Source organism: Rattus norvegicus, chromosome 10 (assembly GCF_021556685.1).
Source record: "Rattus norvegicus strain SHRSP/BbbUtx chromosome 10, alternate assembly SHRSP_T2T, whole genome shotgun sequence".
Lineage (NCBI taxonomy): Eukaryota > Metazoa > Chordata > Mammalia > Rodentia > Muridae > Rattus > Rattus norvegicus.
In genome coordinates, this window is record NC_141543.1 from 50,736,069 (window position 1) to 50,759,568 (window position 23,500).

At 46.4% G+C, this 23,500-nt stretch overlaps 1 protein-coding gene, 1 long non-coding RNA gene and 1 pseudogene across 18 annotated transcripts in view; 1 reads left to right on the plus strand and 2 right to left on the minus strand.

Moving 5' to 3' along the window:
* The window catches only part of Pemt (phosphatidylethanolamine N-methyltransferase), a 73,877-nt gene that overhangs the window by 15,395 nt on the left and 34,982 nt on the right, over window positions 1-23,500 (minus strand). The window lies entirely within an intron of this gene.
* LOC148002895 (uncharacterized) lies at window positions 5,840-22,025 on the plus strand. 3 transcript variants are annotated; one of them, XR_015631665.1, is made up of 9 exons: window positions 5,858-6,105; window positions 6,200-6,271; window positions 6,402-6,456; window positions 9,897-10,005; window positions 10,933-11,058; window positions 11,612-11,750; window positions 13,254-13,397; window positions 18,489-18,800; window positions 20,416-22,025. It is a non-coding gene; the product is annotated as an uncharacterized LOC148002895 (long non-coding RNA). The 3 variants fall into 3 exon arrangements; XR_015631666.1 differs by lacking the exons at window positions 9,897-10,005; window positions 10,933-11,058 and having other exon boundaries at window positions 5,840-6,105; XR_015631667.1 differs by lacking the exons at window positions 9,897-10,005; window positions 10,933-11,058 and having other exon boundaries at window positions 20,904-22,025.
* Window positions 15,766-16,672, minus strand: Dnaja1-ps3 (DnaJ heat shock protein family (Hsp40) member A1, pseudogene 3; annotated as a pseudogene).

A 23,500-nucleotide genomic window follows, 5' to 3' on the forward strand; every position in this document is an offset into this window, starting at 1 on the left:
TCTCTAGTAGGTAGTGTCACCACTGCTGATTCTTGTTTGCTATCCCAACTCTACTGAACTGGACTGCTGGTATCCGTGAAGTGTTTCCAAGTGGATCAAGGGGCCACTACTGACCTGTGAACTGAACAGCCAGGAGTTGCTCCAAAGAACCTCTCTAAACAGGTCCACTCCCCCCTATCCTTTCTTTTCCACTACCTCTGGGGTGGTGGGATAACAGAGAGGATGAAGCATTTAAGAACCATCATTAAAAGTAGGCTTTGAAAAAATTAAAGTTCCAGTCCACAGGAAAGAAAAGCTTCACGAAGCTCCTATGGGGTGCAAACAAGTGATGTTGGAATCAGGTGGTTTCAGAATCCCACCCTGGGACTCCCATATTTAGGAAAAGGCTCCGAGAAGAACCAGCGCAAGCAAGTAGGTGACTATGTTGAACTGCAGCATGCTCAGATCATGGAGTCAGGATATTTTGGAGGATATGGGTGAGTGGTTTTTTTGAGAGATTTTCTCTGTGTAGCCCTGGCTCTCTTAGAACTTACTCTGTAGACCAGGCTGGCCTGGAACTCACAGTGATCTACCTGCCTTTGCTCCTAGAGTTCTTGGACTAAAGGTGTGGGCCCTATGCCCAGTTCATGGAGTGAGTCTTTACAAACTATGTGACCCTGGGGCATTTCCCCTGCTGAAATGACTGTACATGGCATAGTTACTGAGGATTCCAGATCTATAAATGTGCTTAGCTCAGAACCAGGCAAATGCTTGGGAAAGGGAGATGCTTGTATTCATTTTATTATCACATACAATCATGTCCTCTAGGGTCCTTTCAGGGATGCTGTCATGGGTAGGACCAAGAAAGGCCATAGTGTGCAGGGTATCCTGTGACTGTTCTTTTAATGCTCATATCCCAAAGCACAGAGCCAGTCACCAACTCAAGAAGGCTATGAGAGATATCCTCCCACACCACCCATCCATTCACGTACCACCCACCTACGACTCTAGTCATCTATTGATATAGATCTTGCACATCCACCTACCAATACATTCATACCCACTCACTCACCCATCCATCCCATCCTTCTATTCTCTATCTACCCACCCACCCATCTACCCATCTACCTACCCCATCCACCCATCTATCTACCCATCTATCCATCCATCCACCCAACTCTGCACGTATGCCCCCATGCATCCATTTCTCCACCTACCTGTCCACCCACCCACCTACTCATCCATCCATCCATCCATCCATCCATCCATCCATCCATCCATCCACCCACCCACCCACCCACCCAACTCTGCATGTGTAGGGAACCATATTGGATTTGGGCCTGGCCGCTTTGTGACTGTATGGCCACAGTTAAGATTACTGCCATAGTCATGAGATTGTTGGACAAAAGCCTCTCCCATGAATTTACGGCACAGGAAGAAAAGACCAAGTATCTCCTGAGTAAACACCCGGTGTCTCCACTGCATGACCTCTGCTGAGCCCGGCTGATGCATGTGGAACCGACACACCTAGGCCACACCTGGGTGGTGGTCAATTTACTTCTGCCTTTTGCTTCCTCAGCCTTTGTCCTTGAGATTTAGGCTGGTCTTCTGGGATTTCTCCCTAATTAATTCAGGTCTCGTTTTGTTACTGAAGTCACGAGCCAGGTAGTCGGGAGCCAGGGTTTCCCACTGTGCTTCCCATATATTTTCTACCTGGAGAACTTGGGTATATAAGTGGTGAATAAAGCTACAGGATGCTCTTCTCCTCTCTCTCTCTCTCTCTCTCTCTCTCTCTCTCTCTCTTCCTCTCCTGGCTTGACACGAACAACCTGTATATGTGTGTGTGTGTGTTTCTTTAATCCCACAGGCTTTCGCCCGATTCTCGGTACTGTGTCGGTGCAGGCGCCGACATGCATGTATACACCCATGCATCCATTTCTCCACCTACCTGTCCATCCACCTATCTACCCATCCATCCATTCATACTCAAGCATCATTCCAGCCACATACCCAGTATTTACTCGGGAGGTCTGTTAAAGGCTAGTAAAGGTTAAAAAGTAAAGAGCTTTGAAAAGAAAACAAAAACATAGCATAACAATGGTGCTCTTGTTTTTACACCACGCATGCAATTAAAGCCGAATATGCCTCGGTTACTGAAAACACCAGCATGAGCTCCTCCCCCAGGGAGCTGCTGGACACAGTGGAATTGACTAATGAGAGCAGGCAGAGGCCTTGGCTGGCTCCTCCAACTCAATGAGAGCTAGAAAGGCAGAAGAGCTGCTTCTGGAACTACATTATTTTCTGGAAACATCACTGCTTGCTTTTCACAGCTCTAAGAAACCCTGGAAGTAAAGGCTAGTCAGGGTAGACTTCTTTTTAAGATTAATTTTAATTTTCACTTGTGGGTGTGAATGGGTGGGTGGTGGGTGTGATATATGTGGAGGCCAGAAGAGAGCGTTGGAGCCCCTGGAACTGGAGCTATAGGTAGTTGTGAGCCTCCTGACACAGGTTCTGGGAACTGCACTCGGTCCTCTGGGAGGCCTTAACTGAGCCGTCTCTCCTGTCCCAGGGGGGACATACCAATGGGACTGGAAAGGAAGAACAGCCGCCAAACATCTGGATGGCGCCTGGCAGAACATCAGGCTACGTGGAGTACCAGTTTGGGCTCAAGAACCAGCTTCTCTCCACACTGCCTTGGGAGTGATTTGTGATCTCTCTGCTTCAGGTTCCTTATCGGGAAAAGGCATACTGATCTGCCCCAGGGTCACTGTGGGGATAAGGGAGTAGTCACTTGAACTCCTCGGACTATGTGTTGGGAGTGTGGTGAGGTCACTGGGGGCGGTGCCACTGTTTCAGGTTGGTATTTGAGAGTAAGGAGCAAGATGGCATGAAGATGACAATCCGTGAGAGAAGTTCAGAGGACACATGGCTCCTGTCTCCTTCATCCCAAGGCAGGCTTCAGAGAAACAGACTCCTAATGGGAGACCTAATGCTCCATCACCCATTCTCTCACCAGATATTCAGAGGCTCTGTAGCAGGGGTAGCATCTGGAACCCTTCTAGCCCAGAGGGGTTAAAGGCACAGTTGAGGTTTCCAAGGCCACCAGGTGTCCCTTGCCCTAGAGGACCTGGGCCAGAAAGCTCGCCTGAGGTATGCATGCTTCCTAGCTCAGACAGACAGAGGTTGGAACTCACCTGTACATTCAGCCCACACATGGGCAGGGTCTGAAGCATCACCCCTCACTCTGCCTGTGTGGTGTGGCTTGGGAGCTGAGCAGCGCCCAGCAGTAACTATCTTGGCTCTGGTGAACCATGCAGCTCCTGGCTCAGAGAGCGAGCGAGACCCAGGTTTCCCTATTCAACATGTCTTCCTGCTGCCTTCACCCTGATGTGGCCTTGCTCTTAGTCGCCATTCCCAACACTCAGTACCACATGTCACTCGGGTACTGAGCTCCTTCCTGAGGCCTATCTTTTTCTTGCCAGCTCATTCTCAGAGCTATGAACCCTCTAAAAGCCATTGTCATGGAACCCAGTTGTCATCTCTGATGAAATTATCCTCTGCTTCCGCCACCCTGATGAGGGAGCCAGCCCCTCCCATTGTGCAGATTCACATGTGCACTGGAGTGCTTGGAGAGGGTCCCAGTCACATTTGGCAATCAGGCCACAAAACCCTGGCTATTTTAGTACTGACTTCCATTTCTAATCAGCCCACTACATGAGCTCACTTTCTATCTAAGGGACTAAGGGACTGTGGCAGGAGGCAAAGGAAGCAAGCCTCCTGGGGTCATGTAATGCAGGGAGATACAGTTGCACGCAAGCATGCACACACGCAGAGAGCAGGAGCAAAACCCTAAAGAAGAGTCCAGCAGACGGCTAATTCAATTTGGATTCTAATTGTGGCTACAGAACTGCCTGTAGCATCTTATGAGGATGGAGCCCACTGCCCCAGATGACTGGCCTCGCCCTTGAGAACGACTCTGCGGACAAATGGGAAGGGAGATGTCTACACAGTCTTTGTAGGAGCACTCCAGGATATAGTGCTCAGTGAAAAAGCAGGCACAGGACGGTCTCACCTGGCTTCCTTGTCGAAAAGTAAGAAGATAATCCTCCCATTCATCTGGAGACCCAAGGGAACCCAAATAACCAATACAATCTTGAGAAAGAGAACACATACTTCCTGACTTCTAACTTCTTACAAGGAACAGTAATCAGGACAGTGTGGTGCTGGCACAAAAACGAACATACAAAGCCCAGAAAGAACCCCCCATACACTCATCCACTGCTTTCCCACTAGGCACCAGACCAAACAAACAGACACGAGTAATCAGTTCAACACTGTGCTGACACAAAGCGTGCATGAGGCAGGACAGACGGTCAGTGACAACTCAGGGACCTCAGGAAGAGAAGGAAGCCCTTTGCCCGGGGATCTATTGAGTTTCCTGCTGGCTGAGTCAAGAATCCTCAACACTGTTAATGAAGCCAACGGAGACAGTGTTTTCCTAGACTCACACTAGGTTGCTAGAAATGGCCAGTTGTGCTCATCCAGCCAGAGCGCTGTGGCCTTGCCTAGTACATCAGCACTCCTGGCCGGCCTGACTCGAAATAATGGGCTTCCAAAGCCACCTCACGGTTCTATTACAAGAGGAGACAGAATAGGTAAACCAGCTCGTGTACTTTGACCTATATTTTGCTTAAACTTTCAACCTTGTTGTAAATGACATCCTTTAAGCTATGTGACTTTAAAAGAATCCTATATAGAGTTACTTTTAAAAAAATTGCTAGCTCACTTTTTAAAAGATTTTTTATGGGGTTGGGGATTTAGCTCAGTGGTAGAGTGCTTGCCTAGCAAGCGCAAGGCCCTGGGTTCAGTCCCCAGCTCCGAAAAAAAGAAAAAGAAAAAAAAGATTTTTTATTATTATTTTAACTTGTGTGTATAAGAGTATTTTGCCTGCATGTACTGTAGGGAGGCCATGGAGGCCAGAAGAGAGCTGTATCACCTGGGACTACAGTTACAGACTGTGGTGAGCCGCCATGTGGATGCTAGGAATCAAACCCAGGTCCTCTGGGAGGGCAGCGGTGCAATTAACCACTGAGCTATCTCTCCAGCCTCTATATAGTCACTGTGAAGACACCTAAGTGTGCCCCTCTCCTAAGAACCTATACCTTGTCCTCAATATTTAATGTCTTTTAACCAAATAAATATTTCCTCTCTGCCTCCTCTCTTTTCCTTCTCTCCACACATGGCTGCCCTTAAGTCTGGAAAAGTAGTTTCCCTTATCCCTATTCAATAAATTCAGTGACTTTGGTGTTTGTCTCTTGTGCAGTGGGTATACTGGCTTTTCTGTCAACTTGACAAAACCTAGAGCCACCTATAAAAGGGAAACCTCGGCTGAATAATTTCCTTAATCAACTTGCCCTGTGGCCGTGTCTTCAAGGAATTATCTTGTTTAAGATTGGTGCAGAAGGCACAGCCCACTGTGGGGGCAGCACTGTTCATAGTGGGTTGGGGAGTCGGGGGTTGGGCTATACAAGAAACCTAGTTAGGCACAGGCCAGTGAGCAAGACAGTGAGTCTCATTTCTCCACAGTTTCTGCTTGAGTTCTTGTGCTGACTTCCCTCAGTGTTAGATAAGAAGCTGAAATAAACCCTTTCTTCCCCAAGTTGTGTTTATTGCAGCAACAGAAAGCGAGGTCAAACAGGGGTTAGGGCTGCAGAGGAAAGACAAGACAGGAAAGAGACGGAGAAGGAAAAGGAGAGACCAGTGTTGGTGTCTGAGACTCTGGGGCCTACAGCTTCACCATGGGGTTGCCAAGTCAAACAAGCAGATGTTTACAGAGGTTTCTGGTAGCCTAGGCACCTGCCCTACAGGTGGGAACCGCAGACAGCTGCCAGGCCTCTCTAAGCCTCTCTGGGAGTTATGGACAGCCTGACCCAGGGTTAACATGGATACAAAGAAACTAACCATCTAGGTTGCTTAGGGAACGTCTGCTGACCCGGAAGAAGATCACAGGACTGTTCTGAGGTAGGACCTCATCTTTGTCTCTAAGCTGCCACCTCCAGGAAAGATCCAGACAGAAGGAGCCGAGGAGCACCTGGCTGTCTCAAGGATCCCCCAGGGGACTAAAAGGTGACTCGGCAGTTTGGAGCAGTGGCTGCTCTTCCAGAACACCTGGGTTCCATCCCAGCACCTAATGGTAGCTGACAATTGACTATAATTCCAGTTCCAGGAGATCAGACATCTTCTGGCCTCCAAGGACACCAGGCGTGCACATGGTACATAGATATGCAAGCAGGTAAAACATTCACATACACAAATTAAAAATTAATTTTAAAACTATTTTTAAATCCCCATGAAGGAGAACAGATTGGTTCCCGGGACTCGTGGCATATCCTAACTCCCAGTCCATTCTCTACTTCCTGCAGGAGGGCATCAAGTTGGAGCCTACATCTGCCTTGAGGTTCCTCAGGTCCCATGAAGGTAGGTATGGGATGCTAGAAATGTTGCTTGCCCCACCTAACAGGGAATGGCTGAGGAATCACACCACTCCACAGTGATTCATGGCTCTTCCAAAGGCAGCTCCCTAAGAGTATTGGCCCAGAACAGGGACTATGTACCATGGGGACCACAGGCCAGCTGATACCAGTCACCATTCTGTGCACATGGGGTGTGTGTGCATGTTGGAGCTACATATGCACATATACATGCATACATTTGGAGATCCTTGGAAGCTGTCCCCCTTTGTCTTTTGAGAAGGTCTCTAACTGGCTTATGGCTCACTGATTATCGTAGGCTGGGTGGCCAGTGAGCATGTCTCTGCCTCCCTAGAGCTAGGGTTACAAGTGTGCTCCACTTTTCCCAACTTCTCACATGGGTACTGGTGTCCACCTCTGGTCCTGTGCTTGTGTGGCAAGTACTTTACGGACTGAGCTATCTCTGGAGATCTACAGCACATATGCTTTTAAAGACTCATGCTATGTCCATTGAGAGGGAAAGGAGAGGCCAAAGCTTCACTTGGACATTCACCTGCACCTCTGGCTTTTCTAGCACAGCGACCTTGAGTTCTGAAGGGCTCTTTTCGATTATTCTTTTTATTTTAAATAAAGCACAGCCCACCTGTGCAAAACCGCTGGAAAATAACCTAGACACGACTTTCAGCTGTTAACCAAATATGGTGAAACCTGGCAGCCTCTACAGTCAATATTGACATGGACTTCAGCCTACCTTGGGAAGGAAACTTCCAAGTATCTGGTGAACAGTGGAGTGGTTGTCTGATAAGCAGCCAGGCATCTCAGGGGATGGGCAGCAACCCATTCATCACAATCAAGCCAGTGGTGCCTCTGCCAATGGGCTGGAAGGATGTTTTGGCTTTGTAATCACAGGCTTTTTTTTTTTTTTAAATGAAGAGAGATAGGTAGATTTTCCAAGAGGATGTTTTGTTTTGTTTTGTTTTTTGTTTTTTGTTTTAATGTAAGGTCAGATTTACTGAGACGAATCAGTTTTTAAAAACAGAGTCTTGTTATTTTGTCTACAAGAAATGTGGGTATGAGGGATGGAGCAAGGACTGAGAGGTGGCTAACCAATAACCTGCCTAACTAGAGACCCACCGCACAGGCACGCACCAACCCTAACACTATTCCTGATACTGTGTTAAGCTTGTGGACAGGAGCAAGTTGTCCTTTGAGAGGCTCCACCCAGCAGCTGACTCAGACAGATAGATGCAGACATCCACAGCCAAACAGTAGATGGAGCTTGGGGACTCTTATGGAAGAATAGGAGGAAGGATTACAGCCCTAAAGGGGATAAGAAGACCAACAGTGTCAACTAACTAAACCCTTGGGGCTCTCAGAGTCTGAACCACCAACCTAAGAGCATACACAGGCTGGGTCTAAGATATGCAATTGGGTCTCCACGTGGGTCCCAAACAACTGGAAAGGCGGCTGTCCCAAAAGCTGCTGCCTGTCTAGGATATGTTCTTCTAGCTGGGCTGCCTTGTCTGGCCTCAGTGGGAGAAGAGGCACCTAGCCTCTCAGAGACTTGAAGTGCCAGGGTAGGGGAATACTGGTGGAGGGGGGTGTGGGGGGGGACCTGCTCAGAGGAGAAGGTGGGATAGGAAGAGGACTGTGGGAAGAGGTAAGGGGGGGGGCACTAAGAGAGTAAGTTTTAAAAAAGTAGTCTTGCAATACAGCCCGGGCTGGTCTCTGATTCTTGATCCTTCTGCTTCAGCCTCCTGAGTACTATAAGTACAGGGGTGTGCTACCATGCCCAGCAAAGGTATCACACTCTATGAATTCTGACAAATAAATGCAGTCATATACACACCGCCAAGACAAGGAACAGCCTTGTCTACTCCTTGAAAAACAAAATCCCTGGAATAACCGGGTTGTTCTCACCTGTCCCTGGCTTGTGTGCCACCCCTTTTTTGTTTTGTGTGCCCTCAAAATGTAGTCATATAGATGTGGCTCCCTGATCCACATGATGTCCCTGTGATGTGTGAGTAGATTTGTGACTCAGTCCTTGGGCTTCTGCAAAGGACTACTCAATGTAGACACATGGCGTAGTCTGACCCAGAAGCTGAACATAGGATGCGGTTATGTTAAACACGGGGCGGCAGACATCTGCACACATAGAGCTGTGAGACTATGGTGTTTCATCTGAGTGCAACCATAGACCCTAGGCTGCTAGCAGATCTCTGCCAGGGATCCTGTGCCCCACTTACTCACCACCGGACAGGGGAGGTAGGAAGGTCCCAGGCAGCTACGCAGCCAAGACAGACCCCTGACCTGGCAGGCAGGACATGCCACACTCCTCGCCTTGAGAGATTCAAAGGAAAGCAGCAGATGCTTCCTTCTCCCAGGCTAGAGGCTGCACGGGGACAATGCTGCCGGAGTATCCTTAGTCGACAGTCTTCACCAGTTCCTGCCCTGAAGCCCTGGGGGTAATACACAGGCTCAGGCACCCACTCATGAGTTGTGGTGTGAAGGAGGAAAGGTAGTACCCCAACGATGGACCTGTCACTAAAGGATCTGAGGAGCCGAGCCCCCAGATGAACCATTAGTTAGGAAGGTGTCAGAGCTATCTGCATATGAGGTTCCCAGGTAAAGGGGCTAGGACCAATTCCAGGGAACCAAACATTTAGTCAGGTGTCTGTTCCTACCACCCAGAGCTTGTAGCATCCCTTCCTCAGCACAGCCCTTCCTCCAGGCAGGCTCAGGAGCCAGAGGCACTATAGTCTGCTTGTGGGCACTCCTGCCACTACCAGGAGCACCTGGCATGCATTCGCACCAAACAAATAGGAATCTCCAAGCACTTGCCTGAGTATCTCAAAGCATAGAGTGGTATTCCAAAAGATCTACTGAATATAGAGACTTGCAGAACAGGAAGTGAATAAACATGCTGCTTAGGGGCAGAGAAAAACAACAACTTTCTTCTCTTACTTGTGAACTGTGACTCCTCCTTTAGCTGAGGGGGCTCTGGGGTTACAGAAATAACTGAAAGACTATTCCTCCTCAGAACAGCCGTGGTTATCAACAGTGCTGTGCACAGCCTTGCAGCCACATGAAACTCTGTGGGAAGCAGGTGCCATGCACCAGGCTAAATGTTATCTTCAAGAACTTCACAGGAAAGAGATTCTGGTTCATTTGCTGGTACAGTGGCTTCTCCAAGATACCTCAAGTCAGCAGAGGACCCTAATCAAACCAAGGCTCTTTTCATAACACTTGTTCTATATGGAAGACATTCCACGATCCAAGCTTTTCACTGAATTTTGAGGGAGCAGGAGCCTTCTGCAGGGGTAGGGCAGATAGCTAACTGAGGATCAGTGGTCTCACATGCAAGGCCTGGCTGCCCAAGAGGTACTGGGATTGACAGTTGCATCTACAGCATAAGAAGACTCAGGCACTGTGGGTCTTCCTCTCCAGGGGGCCTGGTTCCCTGCTCTAGATCCCATAAGCCATGGAGGCCATTCGCTGGGTCTTAAGAGTCTTCTGAAACCCGGGGTGCTGAAGTAGCAACAAGGGGCCTCAAGAGGTAAATACTGTGATGACTTACCCACGAAGGGATTCTGACCTTTAGAGGGAGTAAAAAACCTGCCACAGAATGTCTAACTCTAGACACTCAGGTACCTGAGGCTATCTGGACTAGCTTTGTCCAAGGAAGACAGAGTCTCTGACAATGGAAAGGTTTCCCCTGAGGACTGAGCTGCTGAGCCTGACTGATGCTGGGTGAAGCACACTGGTCATGGTCTCCTGGACTAGGCTTAAGCACTGCCTGCTTGGTGCTGCCTGAGGTCCTTCCAAGGCCAGTGAAGCTCCCTGAAAGCCAACACTTGGCTAGAAAGGCACAGCTAATCCTCTTATTAAGGTGAAAGCAATGTGAGTTAGTGGAACTCCTGTAGTTAATCTAGAATCAGGCGGGGCCAGACCATATCCGTGGGCTCCTATGTCACAGCCAGGGGGGCTGGCCCAGGACAAAGAGGGCCAGCTCAGGTAAGCTGAGGCACTGGCCCAGCACCCTTGGCCCACTGCGGTTTCCCTGAATTACCCCAGCCCTCACCTGCTGCCACCTCTCTGCATCTATCTGGCCCCATGCCGACTGCTCTGAGTATCAGCAGGCAGAAGAGGCATCAGCCTTCTAAGAAGGGACAGCTGAGAAGGTGGACCACGGTGAGAACGCAGGGCTACAGGGCAGGGCTTCCTATGCTTTGACAGTATCATCTTTCACAGAGGAGACGGGGCAGGTTTGGACCCTGCAGGAAAGCAGCAGCTACAATTCTGGTCCTTCTAAGAGGCCCCAGGACTTTACCACAGACACAAGTCTGGCCCTTAGCTGGCTCTGGAGATGGAAGCAGAGGGAGTAAGCTCATTATCTTACTAAGATGCAGAGGCTGCAGGGCCTGCAGCAGCCGTGCAGGGGGTGGGGAAGCTGGAGGCTGAGCCCTGTACCTCATCCCCACAGGCCTCCCAGGTTGGAACATCTTGACACTGAGAGAGCCTTGGAACACAGCTCTACTCTGCAGCTGCTTCCCTCAGAGGCTGGCCTTCTCCCCTTCCCAAAACTCGCCACACCCAGGTTGATTCCCAGGTCAGCATCACCACAGAGCCTGCTAGAATGCTCCACTAGAATGTGGCTTCAGAACTTAACATTTTGTTCAGCCCCAGGGGTTTATGGGAAGAGCCAAGTCATTCTACCAGGCTTTAAGGGCCCTCGGTCCTCACATGCATGCTCCACGGCCCACTCTCACATGAATGCTCCACGGCCCTCTTAGTCCCATAACCATTTCCTTGGCTAGGACGTTTGCCCCTCCAATGCCCCGTATCACTCTAGGCTGTGTTTCCCTCTTCTAGCTTCCTTTGCTCAGACATCTGAGCATATTGTCATGCTGTACGCAAAGCTATGACAATGTCAATATGGAACCTGTCACTTTACCACCATGGCCTGACACCCTACTATGGGTAGGGGTAGAATTGGGTATAGTGCCTTCTCAGGGTCGCTAAAGGAACAATGCTACTTAGGAACCAAATGCCTGCTCAGCCCACAGCTTCGAGAACCTTAAGGGGAGCAGGAGACACCGGCGTGATCAGGCTATGTGCAGCAAGGGGCAAGCACAGCTCATGACTTTTCTGACCCCAAACAGAACTTCTGAGCTTGACTGTGAATGTAGTTTGTGACTTGAAGCAACTAATGACATCATGTAGCTTTTTCACCGGAGGAGAGGAGAATTTCAAGATGGAGTTCCTGTTTTGAGACACTTCAACAACACAGCCTCAATACAGGTGATGTGGGCACACTACAGGGGGCAGGCATGGCTTGTATGAGTCTGTTATGGTCCCTAATGAATGCAGACAGGTGTCTCACAGAACCCTCTGCCAAATATGAAAACTTACACAAGAAGAGACAAGGGCAAAGGCTAAGTAACTTGCCAGAAGCCACCCAGCAGGGTAATGGGAAAGGGCAGCTTCATCCCACACCTCTAAGGCCTATGGCCTCTTCCTACTTCAGCTAGCTCTGCCAGACTAGCTGAACAGCACAGGGCAGTCACCTATGAGGAGAGTGGAGTGCAGTAATAGCTGGCATTTCACATCTGAACCAGCTCAGGACAAACAGGACTATTTCTCCACTCCCGTAACTCTCAGTTGGAGGCCTAAGACCATGTTCCTACAGGATGTGACACCTCAACCATCCTCCACACACTGTAGTGGCAGTTATGTTTTGGTTTCTTTGAAAACCACAGAAATATTATTAAAAAAAAGTTTTTGTTTAAATCCCAGATGTAGAGATGTGGGGCTGTTTCTGACTGTCTGCAGCAGCTGACTATGATTTGCCTCATGCTCTGGCAGAGGTGTAGTTTTGCCAGCTGCAGACAGTTTCTGTTGATGTTTTGAGTGCTGGGACCTTTTCAGAGGGAATACAAATGCTCGAACTCCAGTAGGCAGGTATGATAGTTGTTGATTGTTGGGGAGTGTTGTAGTTTGTTCATATTGTGCTCAAAGAATGAACAAAAGGAAAGAAAGTAGATTCAGGAATCTCTTTCCTTCTATCCTTTATCTAGTGTTAGGGGGAGAAACCTGGGGGATAAAAGTTGGGGGGAAAACACACAAAATGGTAAAAGACCAGCAGCCATACACAAAACTGATGTAGCAACAGACCACCACATTTCAGGCCAGCATCAAGTTGCAGTATTCCCACCAAGTGACACAGAGAATGGTATGGGAGTAGTTCCAGGGCTGCCTTCCTCCTGAGCATGACCAGTGTGCACCCAGTTGCTCATGCCCTGAGGTAATGCATTTGCCATTCCACAAAGCTACTCCCAGTGTCTTCCGTTTCCCATAGGGGCAGCCACCATGTAGGGGCCTGTATCCCCTTGGCTGGACCCCTGCTGTGTTTGGTATTTCCCATCTCACAAACTTCAAGATGACTGACTGCAGAGAGAGGGGTTCTTTTGCCCCACAGTTTCAGTCTATAACCAGCAGGGCCTGTTGTTTTCAGGTTTATGGCACATCATAGTAGGTAGGGCAGCAGGACAAAGCCATTCACCACATGGCTGGGAAACCAGACAGGGGAGGAGGGGCTAAACTCCCACTTAAATTTCTCCTGCTGGGGCATACCCTTTAAATGTCACACCACATCCAATAGTGAAACTGGTTGGGGGCCAGGGAGGATGGGGGGTTACACCTTCAACACATGGGCCTTTGGATAACTTGTTTAAAGCCAGACTGCTTTGTAGCCTGTGGCCTGGTGTGCGTGAAAACACTTGTGTCTCTCTTTTTGCCTATCAGACTATGAACAGGAGACCACAGGGCAGTGGGATTTCCCTTCAAGAATCTCATGCTTGGAGAAGGGGAAAAAATGAAACCTTGCCAGCCACAGGGAGAACTTGTCTTTGGAAAAGAGAAGCCACGTGCTAATAACGTTCACATGCTGTAAGTTCACATGCTGCTTAGCTGTGCAGTCCCCTTGGCCCTCTCCCGAAACCTCACCCTCACATGAGGATTTGAAAATGGACTGACCAGGAATGGCCCACTGGACCTCTTTGCTCCTCTTCCCAGTGTGGTCACAGTAACTTTTTGTAACTTTCACTATTATTCATTGGTTAAGTTGGCTTATTAAGGGCAGGCAACTGAATCTGGTTTATTGAGGTTTTTGCCACCTGAGACAGGTTGACTCATAGGGATGTAAAGACAGAATGTGGGCTGGAGCGATGGCTCAGTGGTTAAGAGCACCGACTGCTCTTCCAGAGATCCTGAGTTCAATTCCCAGCAACCACATGGTGGCTCAAAACCATCTGTAATGGGATCTGATGCCCTCTTCTGGTGTGTCTGAAGACAGCTACAGTGTACTCAGATATAATAAAATTAAAAAATGCTTGCTTCAAGCAGCTATTGGAATCACTTTACTCTGAGACAATTTTTTTTTTTAAATTTCCACACCTTAGCGGGCATCAGCTGCTTTCAAACCTGTACTTAGTGGAGCAGAGAATGCAGATTTGGACTTTGTTTTGGATTCTTGAGAAAGTCTGGCTGCTGATGGGTTTCTTTCCTAGTGGTGTGACTCTGGCCTTGCTCTCCTGTCAGTTTAGGAACTCAGCTGAGCTAGTGGGATTCTTTTGTGGAACCATTTGGCTACTGTGTCATTTATAAAGCACTCCTTGCTAATTTGAAGGTTTTTTCCAAGCAAAGTTGTAATTCTGCCAAACTGTTTGGACATCTGCTATGTGACGAGGAGAGTTTTGAGCTTCTATGTCTGAGCCACAGAGGTCTGCAGACAGTTCATTTGGGACAGAAAAACAAGGGCATTTGTATGTAATGATGAAAAATATTAAGACTTTACTGCCTTTGTGACTGGGACCCCCTGGGGAAAGGTATACATAACTAGTCTGTCACCAACTTAAGATAGTTTCCTAATGACAGCCATGAGGCAAAACCGGTCTCTGCCACAGAGTTCCTGAAAATAACTGAGTTTAAACAATTCCCACTTGCATTTCTTTGAACCTGCTGTGCACTGAAAATTGGGATTACAGTTACTGCCTCATTTAGAGGGCAGGGTTTCTAACTGGTTTATAAGGATACAGTCATACATTGCAATAACTGCTTAAATTCTGGATTTAGGCATGTGAACATCGTAGCTCTACACATACTGTTATAGCGCCACTCATAATTTGCTGTGCCACCAGCATTAAATTAAACTTACTTTGGAGCCTAAGTCAAATGGGTTAAAGTAAGCTGGTGACATATCTGAAACATCTTCCTGGATTAGAGTACAAATCACTTTTCTACATACATGTCTCTTCCCTTTGATTTCTAAGTCACCTGGCTTTGGAATTTGCTACTCCAGGGTTAACTGCAGTCCAAAAAGAAGGGACAAAAAATGTAGCAAGGACTGATCAACCTTTCATATGTGCGTTCATTCGTTTCGTGCATGCGTGTGCTTGAGCGTGTAGATGGTATCACAGAAGGAATGCCTTCTAGAAGTATAAGTCCTTAAAAAACAACTTATGATGACAGACTTCTTTAGGACAGTTTCAATTCTATGTATTTTGTAATATACCACCTCCAAGCAATAGCTGAGGCAATACAAGGCAGAGGTAACACAATGAATCCACATCGTATAACTAGACAGGCTGACACAGTGTTACTATTTTTTCTGATTACCAGCTAAATATAGAATTTTAATTTCATAGCAATGAAGAGTCAGACAGTAGAGTTAACATAGGCACCTAGAACATCAGTTTAAGCTGTTCTTCATGCATAACCAAGAAGTTACAAGGGTAACTGTACTGGCTAGTTTTATGTGTCAACTTGATACAAGCTGAAGTTATCACAATCACAGAGAAAGGAGCCTCCATGAGACCCAACTGTAAGACATTTTCTCAACTAGTGATCAAGGGCAGGGGGGACCCAGCCCATTGTGGGTGGTGTCATCCCTGGACTGGTAGTTTTGGGTTCTATAAGAAAGCAAGCTGAGCAAGCCAGGGGAAGCAAGGAAGTCAATAAGTAACATCCCTCCGTGGCCTCTGCATTAGCTCCTGCTTCCTGCCCTACTTGAGTTCCAGTCCTGACTTCCTTTGGTAATGAACAGCAACGTGGAAATGTAAGCTGAATAAACCCTTTCCTCCCCAACTTGCTTCTTGGTCATGATGTTTGTGCAGGAATAGAAACCCTGACTACAACAATAATAGACACTGAGGAGCTTTTAAAGCCACTTTACAGGTATTGGACTTCCTCTTGCACACGGAAATCAGTGTACATGCATGGTAAAGTCAGAATGTTTGAGTTTCTTCTTCACTTATCTTTAAAACACTGCTATAGCTGATTTAAAACAAAAAACAATAGCCATACAGCAAACACATTATGATTATAATCCTATACTCACTACTGCATAAAAATGCCACAAATATTATTCATTGGCCCCCAACAAAAGGTTTGGCACAGAATGCCACCTCTGGAGTGATGTTCATCATCCTTATATGCGTCTTCATTATAATGGGACTGGCTTTGATTTAAATCAAAGTCTAAAAGCTCTATCTAAATGATTTCTTCATTCTCTTCTGCATCCTTCCTCTTGGAAAGCAGTTTTTCTAGCAAAGAGAGTTTATCGTTAGAGAAAGTCATTTTCAACAAAGTTCACCTTCAATTCAATGGTTAGGCATTCTTTTTTACATGATCAACAGTATATTAACATGTCTTTATTTAGTATTTAATATCTCCAAGCTGAACGTGACCTAGATGAGAGATAATGTCTCTGGTTCACTTGGCTTTGGAATTTACTATTCAAGGGTTTTCTGTGGTCCAAAAAGAGGGGACAAAAGAGAAGGACACTGGGTTTGGAAGCCATACAATGCTTCAGCCAGCTATATGTCCATACCTATGTAAAGTTCTCTTCAAGTAAAAATGGCACAGTCCTTTCAGGCTCCAGTCCTGGTTTATGGTCTCTTTCAATGTGGAATATTATCTTCTGGCTGTCTTTCAAGCTTTGTCAATAGGAACTTCTAAAAAAATCCTCTTCTCTCAAACTATCTTTCTTCCATGGCATCTTCTACATATGTCTTTAGGACTGATCCATTCTCTATGACAAGCCTGAATTTGCTCAGCCATTCCTGGCCCTCTCTGATGAACCTGTATTTTCATGCCAGCACCGATGTGTCTGGCATAGCACTCTATTTACTGTTCCTCTCCTAACACATTGGCCTTCACATCTGGCACAAATCACACTCTTTCTGGAGCCAGTTTTCTTGCTGCATCATTACACAAGTCCCCTAAGGTCACTGAGAACCTGTGCACACCATTTTTATCTCTATTCTTCGTTTGCACCCTCCCACCTACTCTAAAAAACATTCAAAGATGTCCATGGAAAGCTGAAACCACCACCATTCCACCCTCCTGAATCATCTACTCTCCTTCGTCAAGTTTTTATTTGTCCTTCTTTTTTAATCAGAGAGAAATTCATGTTTATAAACCTGTTCAGACTTTTATCCTTCATTGGATTACTATCACGGTGGTTGTCTTAATTAGGGTTATACTGCTGTGAACAGACACCATGGCCAAGGCAACTCTTACAAGGACAACATTTAATTGAGGCTAGCATACAGGTTCAGAGGTTCAGTCCATTATCATCAAGGCAAGAACATGGCAGCATCCAAGCAGGCATGGTGCAGGAGGAGCTGAGAGTTCTACATCTGGATCAGAAGGCTGCTAAGAGAAGACTCTCTTCTAGGCAGCTAGGAGGAGGGTCTCAAAGTTCACCCAACAGTGACACACTTTCTCCAACAAAGTCACACGTTCTAATAGTGCCACTCCCTGGGCCACGAATATTAAACCACCACAGTGGTACTTCAAAGGTCAGGTTCTTTGAGGCCTTTTTCAATTCTGAATGCATTGAGTTTGACCCCCAAACATCACAGGGCATGGTTTCTTTATTTTCTACAGCTGGTGAGTGCACTGGGTAGAGGAAAACAGAAGCAGGGATACAGCACAGGTCAGCTAGCTCTCCACCTCTCAGCTCCTGGGAGGGAGCCAACACTGGTCAGCCTTCAGAAGAGCTTTCTTAAGAGATGGAGCCCTGGAAGGAGAGCTCATTAGAGAGACAGCTGCCATAAATACACAAATACATGATGGAAGGCCTTCAAACACCCGGGACAAAGAGCCCTTCCTTCTGACCCCTACAGGTTTTCAGGGCTCGGAGAAGTTTCATACCACTTGACTTTGCCTGGCCCATCCTATATGTCAAGGGCCACAGAGAGGTCAGATATCCTGCAGTTGCAAGGGGGAGGAGCTGGGCTTATTTTTCCCACTGAGGTCTGAATGCTGTCACAGAGGCACCTGCCAGGTCTGTGTCCTAAATGACAGGCTGAAGAAGCATGGTCTGATTTCTTCCAGAGTGCCCTTCTGGTTTCGTAAAGCAGTATCTCCCAGATTATCATGGTTGGTTTTAATATCAACTTGCCAAAATCAGAATCACCTGGTGTCTTAGTGTTCTATTGCTGTGAAGAGATACTGTGATCAAAGCAACTCTGATAGAGGAAAGCACTTAACTGGGGCTTGCTTACAGTTTCAGAAATTTAGTGCATTATTAGCATGCTGAGAAACCTGGTGGCACACAGGCAGGCATGGTGCTGGAAAAGGAGCTGAGAGTTTAACATCCTGATCCACGGGCAGCAGGAAGTGACAGAGCCACTGGGCCTGGCTTGGGCTTCTGAAACCTCACCCTTAGTGATATACTTCCTGCAAAAAAAGCCACACCCACTCCAATAAGGCCTCCACCTCCTAATCCCTCTCAAGTAGTGCCATTCCCTAATGACCAAGCATTCAAATATATGAGCCTATGGGAGCCATTATTCAAGCCAGCACGCCTGGGTAGGGAGCCTCACCTGGAGGACTATCCTGTCTGCCTGGAATCCACGTGGGAAGATGGCCCCCAAGTGTGGGCAGCACCTTCAGTTAGTAATGGGGATCAAAAGGGCCGTGGCTGATGGAAGAGGAGTGCCTTTTGCTCAGTGGGCCTCCCTCTCTCCACAGAATTGATTATGCTGTTGTTGCTGCTGCTGCTGCTGCAGACTCGATCACTGATATCGGAGCCAGGGCTACAGCCGGCCATCATTGACTACAGACAGCAGCAGCTCCCCAGGAACCCTCCAGGCTTCCTGTGCTAGAACGGAAGTAGCAAGGCTCTTATGGGAATGACCTGAACAACTACTAGGTGTTGGCCTTGCCGACGCGAGACAGCCATTGTGGAGCTCCTCCAGCTGCCCTGATACCCAGACTCAAGGGCGGAGCACTGCCAGGTTCTCAGCCTCTGAGGTGTGAGGCAACTGCTGCTATTAGTTTAAGGTAAGCTAAATTAAATTTGCTACAGCAGTTCTGTTCTCTGGAGAATTCAGACTGAGACAGACCCACCCTGTATGAGCGTGTATATATAGGAATATGGGTGTTTGGGGGACCCGCTGCATTTCTACTTTTGTTTCTTCCTTTAAAGAGAAAGCAATGATGCAAAGCTTTGCAGATTTAGAATTTGAGACTAAAAAGACCGCTGAGCGTTACCTCAGGCAGGCCTGTGTGACATGTTAACAGCTGAAGCATTAATTATGAACGTCTTCCCTGAAGGAATTTTAGAGCTTGATACCTTCAATGCTCTTGAAAATGAGGCAGGGAGAAAAAAATATTTTGTTAAATTATTGCTACGACTTTCTTTTTTGAAATGTCCTTAATATCACAAGCAATAAATGTAAGATATTAAGGCGGTGACATATAAAATGATGAATACGGATGGTTGCCAAAAATATTTCCTTTTTACAATAAAAATTACAAAAGAAATAATCCCTACAAACAATAACTTTGAGGATCCATGCTAGCTTGCTCTGTATATAACAGATAAAGGGTACTTCATTAAGCCTTACCAAAGGAGATAAACTAAGATCTGAGTGGAAAAGACCTAAAATAAGCTCTGTGCTGAGAAAAATATCGAAACTGCTTTTTGCTAACAAACACAGAATATAAAATTTATTTAGGATTGGCATGTGTGTGTGTGTGTGTGTGTGTGTGTGTGTGTGTGTGTGTGTGTGTATGATTTCTGGGCATTGGTTGGTCCATATGAAAAACACATGTATTTTTGCCAATGTTGAAATGAATTAATTTTGCTACTGGGATAATTCCTAGTAGATAACACATTTTGTTGTAAATAATGTTAAAGAATTTAAAATTGGGCATCATAATATCTAAATCTGTTACCAGGAATCAGTTTTATTTTGAAGGTTCCTGGGCTCCTTGGTGAGAGGTTTGGAAATGGACTCAGAAGGGAAGTTCAAAGACTGTCTTGATGAAATCTGAGAGAAGGGTAGCGTCAGGCTCAATGACGGACACCTATGTGAAGGGAGTAGGCTCATCGAGAGAGAAAGCTCACTCTCAGCACCAAGAAACAGGGGGGAGGGGAATTGTGTTCTTTTAACCTAGAGCTAAAAGCAAGGAGAGTAAAGCAGGTGAGGCTGGGGGTGTGGATCTGTGGGCAGCTGCAGGATAGGGCTGGGAATAGTGTCAGGCAAATGGAGCTTCACTGACGCCTGTCTCTCCTGGACTCAGCACTGGTAGTCTGTGTGTATACAATGTGTGCAAGGGCAGGCTTTGCCAGCTGGGCGGCTTTATGTGTTCATCCTTTTATTTACTTGCTGGTTTTAGTTTGGGCTGTTATAGAAAGGGTTCCTCTCCAGCCTCCACGCCGATAATGCTCGTCTCCTGTCTAGATACTGGTTGTGAATGTTCATTGTGAAATAATCAAGATAAAACAAGGATTGCTCACAAAAAGATCAGACTCTATTAGACTAATGAACATAGTGTTAGTCGTGTTTGTAAGAAGAATGTTCTTATGATAAGTGCAATTTGTTATGTAACTGTTAGATCACAGACCCTCTACCTGCCTGCCTCTCCCAGAAATCCGGTACTGTCCCCACAGGCTGTTCCTTAGGAATAAGGACAGGAACTTGCTGTGACTCAGAAGAATCAAAATGGCTGGCTGTGGCCGTGATGCACTCTCTCCTGACACTGGGATTTGAAGGCTCTCTCCGTCCAAGACCTCTGTCATCTATACATGATCACTGTGTCTCCTCTGGAGATTAAGGAAGGTTCTCTCTCCCTTCAAGGCCTGGACGATACCTCACTGCTAGTATGATACTTTCTCCCCTCCTAATGCTCTCCCAAATTAAGGCCTTCATTGCTGCCCACTGTCATGAGCCTCTCCTAACAAAGCTCTCCTGAGGGTAACCCCACATCGCCTCCTTCCCACAAACCTATTTCTGAACTTATGACTGATGGACTCGCCACACCAAAAATTCCATTTTGAGTTTGGTTCACTCTGGTTTTCTGTATATATTTGCTGTTACCAACAGCAGAAGACAGTTTCAGCACCCAAGATCTAATTCTGAGCTTACTTTTCCTTTTTAGCTTTTGACAGTGGCGGCCGCCTCCTCCTTACATAACAGCAGCAGGAGTCAGCACTCCTCTCTCCACCCTGGCCAGTACAGCTCTTCCTGGGCCCTTTGTTCCACTGGCTTTATTTCCGTGGTTTTCTGGAGCTCGGCCACTTGACCCCTCGGCCTTACTCCAGTCTACGCTGCCGGTTCTACGCTTGAAGCTGTGCTGTCCTGTTGAGTCCTGTGACTTCTTGGATGTTGGACAGGCTGTGCGTGAACTCTCCTAGAGGGGGGTTACTATTTTTAAAGGACAGAAAGATTTCAAAAAAGACTGTTTATCTTCACTATACTATGTCTTCTATTTTGACTTTTAGAAACCCTGCGGTTTAATTATTTGCCAGTGATTCTTTTAGAAGGGCAGCAGACCCTCATCCCTTCTGACCCGGCATCAGTTAGAATTATCTAGAGTAACGAGGAAGCATCTTAGAGAAAGGAAGCCAGAACTTCCCCATAAGACCTAACTTCACACTGGCTACTTAACGTTCATTAAAACAAGAATCCTCACCTCCTCATTGTGTATGTGGGCCTACAGACTCCCCTCATTGCTGAGTTCCGGAGATCAAATTCCAGTTATCAAACTTGCAAATGTCTTTTTCCTTGATAATATATTTAGATTTTGACCTAGTAAATGACTCAGAAATGTAACTATACCTTGATTTCACATTTGAAAGTGTTTGTAATTTTGCAGATTTCAGTTCAAATTTCAATGTAAATAATTAACTACTTTCTTAAGTTTTCAGTTTTGGTTGCCAAAATTACATGAATATTATTACTTAAGGGCATCACCTGGCCTTTTTTTTTTTTTTTTGGTCTTTATATAAAACTTAAAATTTATTTTTGCACTGGGGGCTGGAGAGATGGCTCAGCAGTTAAGAGCACTGACTGCTCTTCCAAAGGTCCTGAGTTCAATTCCCAGCAACCATATAGTGATTCACAACCATCTGTGATGGGATCCAATGCTCTCTCTTCTGAAGACAGCCACAGTGTATTCTTGTAAACACAATAAATAAATCTTTAAAAAATATTTGAGTTAAAAACTAAATGTAATTCAACCTTTGAAGAATTCAAAATATATGTGATACATGAGAACGTATTTAAATGTGTCTCTTCTTTCTTAGTCGTCACCATATATTTCATAAACACTGGAAAGACAAGAGGATGGTGGGAAAGGGGACTGATCAGATGTTTGGCTCTTAAAATGTATAGAGGGAGATGGGGTGACTGCTTCAGCGCTTGGCTACTGGAGACCTGGAAAGCCACAAGGCAGCCATACACAGTCACCTGTCATCGTCTCACCCTTTAAAGGTTAAACATCATTTAGTTGATTCTGTTGAGTCTTTGTGTATTCCTTGGGTCATTTGGTCTGTTTTTACCTCAGGTATAGACCACGGCTAAGAAAAAGACAAGAGAGCAGTCCATACCCCTAGTTATGACAACTAGAGTTTGGAAATTACTGAGATAAGACTCACCGATTTCCAAGTCTTAATGTTCTAATATAAAGACACCAACATGAAACTAGAACTTAACTGTGTCTAAAGCAAGACTTTCTTCAGGATATTTCCTGCTCAGTGTCATGCTCACTGACTTGTAATTGAGCAAACCCACAAGAGTTTATATTTTATTAAAATTATTCATGTTTTCTGATGTTTGTTTCAGGCTTTTGGCTACTTATGAAATTGCTTTAACAAACTCATGTTCATATAAGCATCTCTGTTAAATTAAAGTGATGCCTGGGCTGGAGAGACAGCTCAATGGGGAAAGGTACTTGCTGCCAAGTCAGCCAACCCGAGTGCCACCCCTGGGATTCATGTGGTGGAAAGAAAGAATCAACTCTTGAAAATTGTCCTGTATCCTCTACATGCACTCTATGGTGCAAACATGCCTGCACACACATGTAAACACACACACACACACACACACACACACACACACCATGGCATGAATGCATGTTTACACACAAACAACCAGGACAGACCTTAGCAGTGGGGACAATAAGGACAAATCGCCAGATGGTTCATAACAGTGTCTTCAGAGAATATCGTTCAGGGAGAAGGGGACGCAGTCAGAATGGAAATGAAGTCATATTGGCATGGTAGCAACTGCCTGTGAGCCCAGCACTTGGGAACCTGGCCCCAGCTGAACTTACTTCTGAGAAGGCAATGCAGACAGCCCTGCTTTTCCATTGTGTCTGTACCTGAAGAGGACCAGGATGTGGGAGGTGTGGACACGCCGAGGTAGAGTGGTGTCCAACAGCCCTCCACCTGCCCTGACAGCACACACTTTCTCTCAGGTAGACGGGGGTTTACTTTTAACTGACAGATTTTTGAACCCACATGAAAGTAGGAAAAACCAACCTCCAGGCACTGGCATCAAAATCCTAGAACATTTTGTATTTGTTGACATCACAGACTCCAGAACATGCCCTCCACTCCTCTTTCAGAAGGCACTTCCTACATCACCAAAAGTTCATTATCACAAAAGAGAACATTTTGAGTACAGATTTTGTTCTGGGATGAAATGAAGGAATCATTAATGTGCTGACCCCTAGAAAGGACAAGGAGAGCCCAC